We start from the raw sequence: 11,686 nt of genomic DNA, 5'->3' as shown, positions 1-11,686 counted from the left end.
CCGGCGTCTCCCCCCGGACAGGACGCCCTCCTGCCCTGCAGTCTGGCTTCCAAGGCTGGGAGCTTGGGCCCTGAGCCAGGCGGCCTGAGTCCAGGATGCACGCCCACCCTCCTCCTCCTTCTCCGGGCTCCGGCCTGGCCGTGGGTCCCAAGGCTCCTCCCAGACTCAAGGCTCCATCGCACAGGCTGCTGGCGAGGAAGCCCAGCGTGGCCGGATTCGCTGGACATGCCGTCCGCTGCTCGGCCACCAGGAGGCAGAGTCTCGCCCTGCTCTGCCCTGGACCCCAGGGAGGGGCCAGCCACTCCAAATACACACGGGGCATTTTGCAACGCTCAGACTCTGTAATTTTTTTTAAAGTTTGTCTGTAAAGCCCAGGTGCCCTGGGGGCTCGCACACCTGGGTGTCTGCCCCACGGGCTCCTCTGCTGGGGACAGCAGCCGTCCGGTCCGGTCCGAGGACACGGGGAGGGAGGGAGTCAGGCACATTTACCCACCAGCTGACCACAGCAGGTATGGGAGGGCCTCACCTGGGGGCGCAACCTCCAGGGGGCGCTCCATCCTCTCCCCACAAAGCCTCCAGCCCCACCCATCACACCAACACAAGTTGGGTGTGTGCATGCCCGTGCGTGTGTGCAATGTAGGCTCTCTGAGACCGGTCCCCATAGAGGGGTGGATGTGGGCCTGGAAGTCCTGTCCTTCCCCCTTGCTCTGTATCCCATAACCCTGCCTAGTTTCTGCGTTTCTAAAGTCCATCCCCAGGGGAGCCCCCGGACACCCTCCGTGACACCCTGGGTGGGGGTCAGGGCGGGCCCTGAGCACCGAGGTCTGGAGGCAGCCCACTGTGCGGGGGTGGGGACCAGGAAGCCCGAGGTCAGCTCTGGACACAGGCCGTCCCGCATGAGACGCGGTGGGGGCGTCCGAGGGTGCGGAGGGGCACCCCGAGCCAACGTGGCCAGGCCCCAGCCTGCTGACCCCCAGCCATGGCCGGGACACTGACCTGGGCTGCAGGCTGATGGAACCGGTGGCTGGCAGGCGAGTGAGCGTGAGCCATCGGGAGACATCCTGGGGCTTGGGGTCTGTGGCTGCCGGGCGGGCGCTGAGTGCCAGGCGCTGACCGCATGTCCTCCACAACCACAGGACGGGCGGTCCCCTCGTCTCGGGAAGGGAGGCCGAGGCTGGGGGCCATGGCTCGCTGCGGCCGGGCCGCAGGAGGCCGGTCCCGTGTCCCCTCACCTGGCGGGCAGTTTCCCCCGCCTTGGCACTTGGAGTCAGACGCCTATGTTGTCCACCTCACGCTGCCTTGGTCCCAACAGCCAGGCCCAGCCTGGGCTGGGTCTGGGGGTCCAGAGAGGTGGGCCAGGGGCCAGCGGATGCCTTCTGTCTCCAGGATTCGGCTGCCATGAAGGGCGGCTCAGGCTTGGGGCTCAGAATGCAGAAACAGGGTCCCGAGGCTCAGGTGGCAGCTCGCGTCCTCGGAGGCTGGGCCGAGGCTCCAGGCCAGCCCAGCCCCTGGGCAGCCGAGCCCGGGAGGGGAAGGGGCCGGCCCGGGTCTCAGGGCCGAGAGGCCGCTGGGGGAGGGTGCCCACTTCCCCACATTGCGCCCCCACCTGCCCACCCCGACCTGCACGTCTGGGCCTGAGCACGGAGCACCCTGGCTGGTCCCTCAGCCGTCTGCCTGACGTAGCCACACGGGCAGAACGGTGCCCTCGGAGCCTGACGCTCCTGTCACGACCAGGGGCCGGGAATGCTGAGGGCCTCCTGCGTCCCCTTGGCGGCCAGCCTGGCGCTGACGGAAACTAGGCCGTCAGCCGCGAGGAGGTGGCCGGAGTGCCGGGGGGCGTGGGCGCGGCCACAGGGCCGCAGAGACGCCCCCTGGGAGCAGGAAGCTCAGCTCGGACTCTGGGAGCTGCCGCCCCCGTGACCGGCTGACCCCGCAGCCTTGGGCGGCGCCCTCATCAACGTCACTGCCCCCTGTGCCGAGCGGATCTGGTGTCAGGGCAAGTCGCCCCCCGGGGGAGATGGGTGCCAGGGGTGACGCACGCCCACCCCCCACGGAGCGCACAGCCCCCCTGCCTGGGGCCGGCCCGCGCCAAGGAGTAACCGGAGAGCGGTGCCCGCCCGCCCGCCACGCCCCCGCAGCCCCGGCCGCGTTACGCAAGCCGTCCTTTCCGGAAAAGGGGCCAGCTGGGCACAGGCCCCTCCCCCTCCTGAACACCGGGAGAGGGTAGAACAGCGTGTCACCTCTGGGGTGGGGGTCCATGCCCAGAAGAGCCCCCAGGGCGACCGGGCTGGCCTAGGCAGCTTGGTGCCCCACTCCCGCGGCCCCCGGAGGGGCCGGGTCCTGCTCCCGTCTGATGGGGGACGGGTGCCCCACCCTCACGCTTGGGGGGCCCCAGCTGGGGCAGACTCCGGAGGCTCCTGCAGATAGGGCAGGAGATGGACATGGAACACTGGGGAGCCTGTGGTCCTGGAGGGCAGGGCAGGTCACAGAGACCCCTGACCTTCGCCCCAGCAGGCCCGCCCCACCCAGGGGCACTGGGGCTGCAGACTCCCAGCCCGGCCCCGGTTCACTGGAGAACTGGGTCTGCAGCCACACACAGTGACCTCAGGACGGCCTCTGAGTGCTAGGAGCAGAGACCTCGAAAGAATGATTTTGGGGACAGTGAGGACTCTGGACGCGGGGAAACGGCAGGAGGACAGGTGGCAGGTGCTGGTCACTCGCCCTGGGCGCAGCACCTGCTGGACGCCAGACACACGGCCCCCGCTCTCGGGGTGCGCCCGGGGTCCAGCACGGCCTTCCAGATGGGCAGGAGAATGAGGGTCACTGCATGGCAGAGGGCCGGTTCCCGCGGGAGACCTGGACACACCTTGGCCCTGTGGCACGCAGGACCGTGCAGGAGAAGCCCCCCGCTACGCAGCCCGGGGGCGCCAGCGGAGGCACTACTCACGGTGACGGTCCAGCCGGGTGGCCGGGCCCAGGGGCAGCTCTGGAAGTGAGCACCGTGTCCCACGCCCTCGACAGACACCGCCGGAAACGCCGTCTGGACGCAATGCCCTCTCCAGCAGCATCGGAGCGGCGTTGGCACCCGGCAGGGACGGCCATACCCTGGGCAGGGGATGGGCACGCGGGGGACACAGAGCAGGGCCCGGATGTGGGGGGCAGGGGAGACGCACCCCTGTGAGTCAGCCGCGACACGGTGCGGCTCCGACGGTGGCCGCGGTTGTGGCCTCCTGAGGAAGTTGGCAAACGGCAGAATTTGCATGGACGTCAAGGTCCTCACATATCCAGGTCACCCGTGACCAGGAGGGCACTGCCCTGCCCCTGGGGACCTCTGCCAAACCAGGACGGAGAGCGGCAATCCGGGCCGGGGTCTCAGGGAACCCCGGGAGCCGTTATGGGGGAGGCTGCTCGCGGCCCGGGGCTCCGGGTGCGGGGCGCCCACAGTGCCCGCCCAGTGGGCAGCGTACTCGGCAGGGGGTGTGGGACTGCCACAGGGAAGGACACACGGAGGGGCGGGGGCCTCTGTCTGTGGTGGAGTCTCGGGGGGAGCCCAGGTGCGCCGGAGGTGGCCTCGAGGGGGCAGGAAGGCCATGAGCAGGCGCGGCAGGACCAGGTTAGTGCTGAGGGAGGCAGGGGGCTGGGCCTGGCTTCCCCGACTCACGGCGGGAGGGTGACAGAAGGAGCCCCAGCTGGGGCGGGGGCTGGCGGCAGCGGGGTGGGGGTAGAGGTGACAGGGTCTCATAGGCCAGATGTGGGAGTGCGGGAAGGGACAGGCCACTCCATCGGGGGTGGGGGGCTGCCCTCGCCTGAGACGGGGCAGCTGAGTGGAGCTTGGTGACCGTGGGAGCTTGCTGGGTCATGCCTGGCCGTTGGACCGTTAGACGCAGGTGACGGCAGATGTGTGGGTGGGTGCGTGGGTCCGAAGGAGCCCGCCGCTCCCCACTGGGGAGACCCCCGAGGGGCGAGTGCGCGTGGGGCCTGGGGCAGCGGGCGGTCTGGAGGCAGCAGGTGGGGCCTGGAGTGTGGGCCTCGTCCAGCGCTGGACCCCCGACCACCCAGGACCCGGCGGGGGGCTGGACACCTCGGGAAACACGGATGGGGCTGGGCGGTGTTTCCGGGGCCCGGACGTGGGGACGGTGCCTGCAGCGAGGGAGCGTGGGCTGGGCGGCCGGGAGGGGAGAGGCGGAGAGGCGTTCGCGGGCTCCCGCCGCCGCCCGGACCCTCTGCAACGGTGGCTTCTCGCCTCTCGCAAAATCTACCTAGAGCGTCACGCCCGGTTTTCGTTTCTTTACAAAACGGAATAAAAATAACACGGAAAGCATTACTGTTACGAAGCCTGTGTGTCCCGGGCCCTGAGGGAAGGACACTCATGACCAAAGCCCCAAAGACCACGGAGGCGCCTGCCGCGTGCCAAGCTGCAGGTCAGAGCCGGCCTGCCACGCGGGCAGAGGACACGGCCAGGCTGTGGGGTCAGCGCCCGGGGCTCAGACCCCACCTTGCCCAGTGACTCTCACAGCCTCAGGGGCCGAGCAGGGGGCTGCCTGGCTGGAGCGTCCAGGGAGGGTCCTCAGGGCAGGACAGAGCTGATGCAGCTGGACATGAACCGGCCCCACCTCCAAGGCAAACAGCCCGGTGCCACCAGCAGAGGTAGGTGGCCAAGCCTCCGCCCCAGTCAGCAGGCCACGAGGGGTCCACCCACACCCCCCGTGCAAGCTCGGGGCCACACCGCCCTGTGAGCACTGCAGCTCCTCAGCCGTGACGGGGCCCCAGCCTCCCAGGGGAGCCAGCCCCAAGCCCCGTAGCTGTGCAGGGAGCCAGGTGGCCCCACGCCCCAGGCGAGGGCAGCAGCCTGGCCCGGCAGCCCCTGGACTCTGTCTCTGTGCCCCGAGTGGATCCCATGTGGGGGGCTCCTGCCCCATCTCCAGAGTCAGGCCCCCTCCTGGGGGCAGCTCCTGCCAGGCAGGTCTGGGCAGGAAGCTGGGCTCCGTCTCGGGGCGGGGCTTGGGCTTCCCACCGCCCCACCCCGACAAGCCTCCTCCCGTCTAGCAGCCACGTTTTTTCCTTAGTGCCCCCCCCCCGCCGAGCTTCCACGAGTCCACGCTTTGTGCCAGCCAAGACCCGCGCCCGGCCGAGGACAGCCGAGGCAGGGGCCCCACCCGCTTGTGGTCCGGGGCTGCCCCAGAGTAGCGACCTGCTCCGTCCCCAGAGCCCATGGAGTAGGAGCGTGGGATTTGCCACTTGCAGCTCTCACGGGGCTCCACACCTGCTCCCAGGGGTGCCGCAGACGGCTGTCGCCAGGCGCTGTCCCTGCCTCCACCCAGCACCGGGGACCCCGTCTCTCCAGAGTCGGCTGGGTGGGTTCCTGTGGGTGTGTGTGTCACCCATGCAGTCCCTGGCCTGGTACGCACAGGGGACCTGGGCACCAGAGCCTGGAGACGGAGGGCAGGCTGTTCGGCCCAGCAGAAGCCCCTGCTCCGGCCACCCGGCCCACCGCTGCTGGGCGCAGGGGCTTTGCTCTGACCCCCCGCCCGTCACGCCCGGCACACACACAAGGCCCAGCTCACTGTGTGCGCCCTCGGCTTTCCCTGACCACCCTGCCCCCACCACGTGCCGCCCTCCTGCGGGCGGGGTGGCAGGTCAGAGCTCAAGGTCGCCACGGCTGACCTGGGGCGCTAAGCCACTGTGGTCTCGCGGCCCAGCCCCGGGTGTGGGCTCCCGTCCCCCTGCTTTGTTCGTGCCGCACACTCGCCGAGCACTGGCCACATCCCGGACGTGGGGCCCTGATACAAACACGGCATCCGGGTGCCGGGAAACCCCTGTCGGCCGCCCCTGGAAAATGCGACGGGCGAAGGGGGGGTGCCAGAGGTCACACGGGGCTGTGTCCCCGTGAGGGGCGGGCCCACGGCGGGGCTGTGCCGCCCCATCGGGACCGAGTCAGGACAAAGCTGGTGTGGCCAGGGTGGTGCGGTGTCCCCCAGACTCCCTCTCCCAGTCTCCGATCACTGCTGGGGCCCTGGAGCAGGTGGGGGGCCAGGGCGGCAGGCGGGGCCTGGTGTGGATGCCAGGCCACCCACCCTCTCTCAGCACCGGTGGGGGCGAGGTGGCCCCGGGCCGTGGGGGGCCGCTTCTGGGCCCCTCTGCCAACTTTCTGGTTGCTGAGTCAACACCGGGGTTCCTGGAGGGAAGGAGGGCCTGTTTGCCCACGGACGCTCGGTTGATCTCGGGTGCTGAGCCAGGGCATGGAGGCCCCGCTGCCGTTTGCTCCTCCACGCTCTGCTTAGCCCCGAGCAAACTCGCGCCCAGGGCCTGTTGCTGCCCCTCTCCGCTGCTGACACCCGCCCTGCCCACACGGGGCCATTCTGGGCCACGCCGGGCCAAGCCTGTCCCCACCGCCCTGGTTCTGCTCCCCCTGACGGGGACCCCCAGGCTGTTTCCCCGACCTGGCCCTGTGTGAGGGTGCTGCTTCCCCAGGAGGCTCACCAGGGATGGGGGAAGGACGGCGCGGAGAGAGGGAGGGGGAGAGGGGGAGGAGGAGAGGGGACGGGGCGTTTCTCACACCTGCTTCAGGGTGATGGGGTCCCCGGAACCAGGGCCCCCTCGTACCTCTGCTGAGCACTCTGGCTGGCGCCGCCCAGCAGATAGCGTGGCTGCCCCTCCCTCCCCCCGTTTCCCCCCTGGCCACCCCCCACCTCCCCCTGGCCACTTCCCTCCCTCCCCTGCCCCCACGACTCTGTCCACACTCGCGTCCAGCTGGCTGCGGCGGTGGCTCCTCCGCGGCTGTCCCTCCATTCCGTTCCCCAGACCGCAGCCAGCGTGGGACGCGGGCGAGAACTTCCGCTCTGATTGGAGTTCGAGTTCAGGGATCAGGCGCGGCAGCAGAAGCGCGAGCCCTGCTCGCTCTCGCCGTCCCGCGTGTTTGCGTCCGGCTCTGCGGAGGTGCCTGCGTGTGCTCGCTCACGCTCTGCACCTGTGCACTTTCCCTGAACCACCTGCTGGAGAAGCACAGCCCTTCGCCCCTAAAGAGGTGGGGGTTTTCTAGAAGGGGGGTCACACCCGGTTGAGTCAAGGACACCTCGCCCCCTAAACCACAGGCCCCGGCTGGCTGAACCCCTCCGTCATCTTGACCCTGTCCGTGTCTCCTGTACCCGGATCTGGTCCCAGACCACATGTCACAGGAGCACCACCTCCCTGGCCTCCCTGGAATCTGCCCTCAGCCGTTCTCTGTGTTTCTTGACCACAACCTTTCTGAGGCGCACAGGCCAGTTACGTTGCTCCCCCAAGTCTGGGTGTGTCTGCAGCTTCCTTGGGCTCAGGCTGGAGCGCGTGCTCTAGCAGGGACCACAGTGCAGAGCCCCGTCCTTGGTGCATCGTACCTGGGGGCACGTGGTGTCGACTGGACCCATTGCTGGGACGTTCGCCTTCATCGCTTGGCTCAGGGTGTGTCTTTTTAAAAATATAAGTCAGTCAGCGACAGGCTGGACTGGGAAGCACTAAGCTCTCATTTCCTGGAGATGTTGAAAAAAAAAAAAATCCAGGAGAAACTGTCTGAACCAACTTCATCAAAGCCACAGAAGATGGTCAAAGCTTCACAGCAACCAAGCTAATGTCCAGGCAAGAACAAGCCATCTCGCAGTCGTGTGGCATTTTTGCTCATCCATGCATGTCCGCCCCCAGCGCGGTGGCAGTTTTGGTCTTGAATTGCCCGCCCAGTTACCATTCCACCCCCCCCCCCAACACACACACACACACAAACCCGAAGGAACAGAGAATATCACGTTTGCAAACTTTTGTGTATATCAGTTCTAAACTGTTTGGTGGATTTCTGAAGGACTAACGTAAGGTGTTCACTGTTTTGCTTAACCTGGAATTCAGGTGGCAAAAGAGGCATAAAAGCTGCTAGGTGACCACAGACCCACAGACTCCTGCACAGGAGATCACAGGCGGACGCCCACCACAGACCATCGAAGGCCTAGAGAAGGTGAGGTCAGACTCTTTGAGAAATTAAGAGATTTGAAAGCAGCTGTATGTACACGGGACTTTACAAAGCAGTCAAGTGCACCTGAGTATGGAAGGGCGGCCTTAGCACTGGAGCCAGGCTGCAGACTGGGAAAGCTCCTGACAGTCAAGGAAACTGTCAAAACATTAGTTGAACACAGGTTAAAGGAGAAGATTACATGCAACAAGGAATATTGTTTGTAAAAATTATCTGGAAAAGTCTCAAAACAAATGGACCACTGCACCCTTCAACAATTAAAACAAAAGAGACAGACAGAAAGAAAGAAGAGAAAGAAAGTGGAAAGGAAAGGAACAGCAAACTCTGGAGGACGGGGAAAATCTGATTTCCAGAGTTACATTATAATAGTGAATGCCATAGTTTTCAACAAAAAAGTCATAAGGCTTACAAAGAAACAGGAAAATATGGCTCATTCAGAGAAGAAAAATAAATTTACAAAAATCATCCCTGAGGAAGTTTAGATATTGGTCTTACTAGACAAAGACTTTAAAACACTGTCTTAATTATGCTCGAAGAACTAAGGAAAACATGGACAAAGAACCAAAAAAATTCAGGGAAATTGTATGTACAATACGAGATACTAACACAGAGATAGAAATTATTTTTAAAAAACAAACAAATTCTGGAGCTGAAAGTACATGAGATGGAAAATTCACTAGAGGTGTTCCACAGAAGACTTGAGCAAGCAGAAGAAAGATTCAATGAACCTGAAGACAAGATGACTGAAATCATCAAGTGTGAGGAGCAGAAAATACAAAGAAAGAAGAAAAGTGAGTGGACCCTAAGGAACTTGAGGCACACCACCAAGCGGGTCCACGTACTCATGATGAGTGTCCCAGTGGAGAAGAGAAAGGGGTGGAAATTTAAAGAAATAATGGCTGAAAACTTCCGAGAAGCTCAACAAACTCCAAATAGGATCGACTCAAAGAAATCCTTACTGACAAATATTGTAACCAAATTTTAAAGACCAGGATGAAAAGAAAATCTCAAAAGCACCAAGAGAGAAACAACTCGTCACATACTAGACACCCCAAACACAATTGTTAGCCAGATTATCATTAGGGACTCTGGAAGCCAGAAAGGCAGAGGAGAATGTATTTGAAGTACTGAGAGAAAAAAAAAAGTCAGTAAATGAAATGCTGAAAAAAAACATCCCATACAAACAGTAATAAAAAAAAGAGCTGGTGTGGCTACATTGATATGAGAAAAAAATAGACTTTAAAATTTAAAAGGTTAAAAGAGACAAAGAAGGGTATTATTTATTGATAAAAAGAATTAATTCAACAATTTTAAGCATATATGCACCAAACAACAAAGCCCCAATGTATATGAAGAGAACGCTGACAGAATTGAAGGGAGAGATAGATTGCTGTCCAATGACAGTTGGAGATTTCAACATTGCACTCTCGATAATGGACAGAACAGACAGAAGATCAATAAGGAAAGAGGACTTGGAAACACTGTAAACCGATTCTACCTAACATACACACACAGAACACTTCACCTGACGACAGCGTGATACACGTATTTCTCAAGGACATACGGAACATTCTTCACGATAAACTATATGTTATGCTCAAAAACAAGCTTTAACAAATTTGAAAGGGTTAAAATTGTGCAAAGTATCTCTTCCAATCATAAAGGAATGAAGCTGCAAATCAACAGCAGAAGTAAAACTGTAAAATTCATAAATATGTGGAAGTTAGGCAACACATTCTTAAACAACTGAAGAGTCAAAGAAGAAATTAGGAAATACTTAGAGATGAATGAAGACAAAAAATACAACATACCAAAAATGTATAAGATTCACCAAAGGAAGTGTTAAGAGGAAAATTTATAACTGTAAATACCTACATTAAAAAAGAAGAAAAAACTTAAATTAGTAACCTAACTATACAACTTGACGAAACAGAAAAAGAAGGAAAAACTAAACTATAGCTAGTAGAAGGAAGGACATAATAAGGCTAAAACAGAGATAAATAAAATAGACAATAGAAAACAGTAAAGACCAATAAAACCAAAAATTGGTTCTTTAGAATATCAACAGAACTGACAAACCTTTAGCTAGAAGGACTAAGAAAAAAAATAGAGAAGATTCAAGTTTCTAAAATTAGAAATGCAAGGGACATTACTGTTGATTGTACAGGAATAACTATTATGAAATAATATAATAATAATATATTATGAAATAAATAGAATTTTATGCCAACAAATTTGATAGCCTAGAAGAAATGGACAAATTTATAAAAACAATCTAATAAAACTGACTTGTAAAAAAATAGACAAATTGAATCATATCGTGCTTAGTAATGAGATCAAATCAGGAATCAAAAACCCTCCCAGCAAAGAAAAACGTAGGAAGAGGGCTTCACTGGTGAAATCTATCAAACATTTAAAGAAAAATCAATACAAACACTTCCTAATCTTCAAAAAAAAAAAAAAAAACTGTAGAGGAGGGAACACTTTTGAACTCATTCTATGAGGCCATCCTTACCTTGACAAAGATACTCAAGGAAAGAAAAATAGAGACCAATATCCCTTATAAACATTGATGCGAAAATCCTCAACAAAATACTAGCAAACAAAGTCAAATGCATATTAAAAGGATTATGCACCACAATCGAGTGGGCTTTATTCCTGGAATGCAAGGATGGCTCAACATAGAAAATCAACCAATCATCACTTTAATGGAATGAAGGGAGGGGGAACCCACACAATTATCTTAATTGATTCAGAAAAGGAATTTGTCGAAATTCAACACCCTTTCATGATTGAATAAAAACACTTAACAAACTAGGACTAGAAGGAGACTAGCTGGACAGAATGAAAGCCAAATGTCGAAAACACACAGCGAACCCAGCGTGCAGTGGGGAGCGATGAGAGCTGTTCCTCCTAGATCAGGAACAAGGCAAGGGTGCCCGCTCTCACCGCTTCTGCTCAACACAGTCCCAGGAATTCTAGCCACAGCAAGCAGACCAGACAGGGTAATAAGAAGCACCGGGGTTGGAAATGAAGACGTAAAACTACAAACTACCCCTGGCCACGAATGACATGATCTTATATGCAGAAAACTCTAAAAGTTCCACCAGGGCAACTACTCAGGTGTGCTGTGGTCTGAAGTTGTCCCTTGTCCCCCCAAAACCCATATGTTAAAACCCTAACCTGCAAAGGTGGTGGGAGGTGCTTAAATTGTGCAAATGCGGCTCTCATGAAAGGAATTAATGCCTCATAAAAGAGGCTTCAGAGAGACCCCCCGCCCACCCCTGCTGACTTTGCACGGAGTCGGCAGTCTGCAACCGAGAGGCCTCCACTGAAACCCGCTATGCTGGTGCTCTGACCTTGGACTTCCAGCTGCCAGAACTGCGAGAAATAAATGTCTGTTTTTTTATCAGCTACTGGGTCTGTGCTACTTTAATATAGTATAGCAGCCTGAATGGACAAAGACTGAGCTAATATGTGAATTCGCCAAGTTGCTATACACTAGCGATGACCAACCCCTAAGGGAAATTGAGAAAACAATTCCATTTACAGAAGCATCAAAAATAACAAAATACTTAGGAGTAAATTTAACCACAGAGGCAAAAGATACTGAAAACAACAAAGCATTGCAGAAAAAATGAAAGAATAAAGATGTAGAAAGACATCTCATATCCATGGATCTGAGGACTTAAT

This window comes from Rousettus aegyptiacus, unplaced genomic scaffold, assembly GCF_014176215.1.
Source record: "Rousettus aegyptiacus isolate mRouAeg1 unplaced genomic scaffold, mRouAeg1.p scaffold_m13_p_5, whole genome shotgun sequence".
Classification (NCBI taxonomy): Eukaryota; Metazoa; Chordata; class Mammalia; order Chiroptera; family Pteropodidae; genus Rousettus; species Rousettus aegyptiacus.
The sequence above is the reverse complement of the archived record's forward strand: the minus strand, read 5'-3'. Positions refer to the sequence as shown.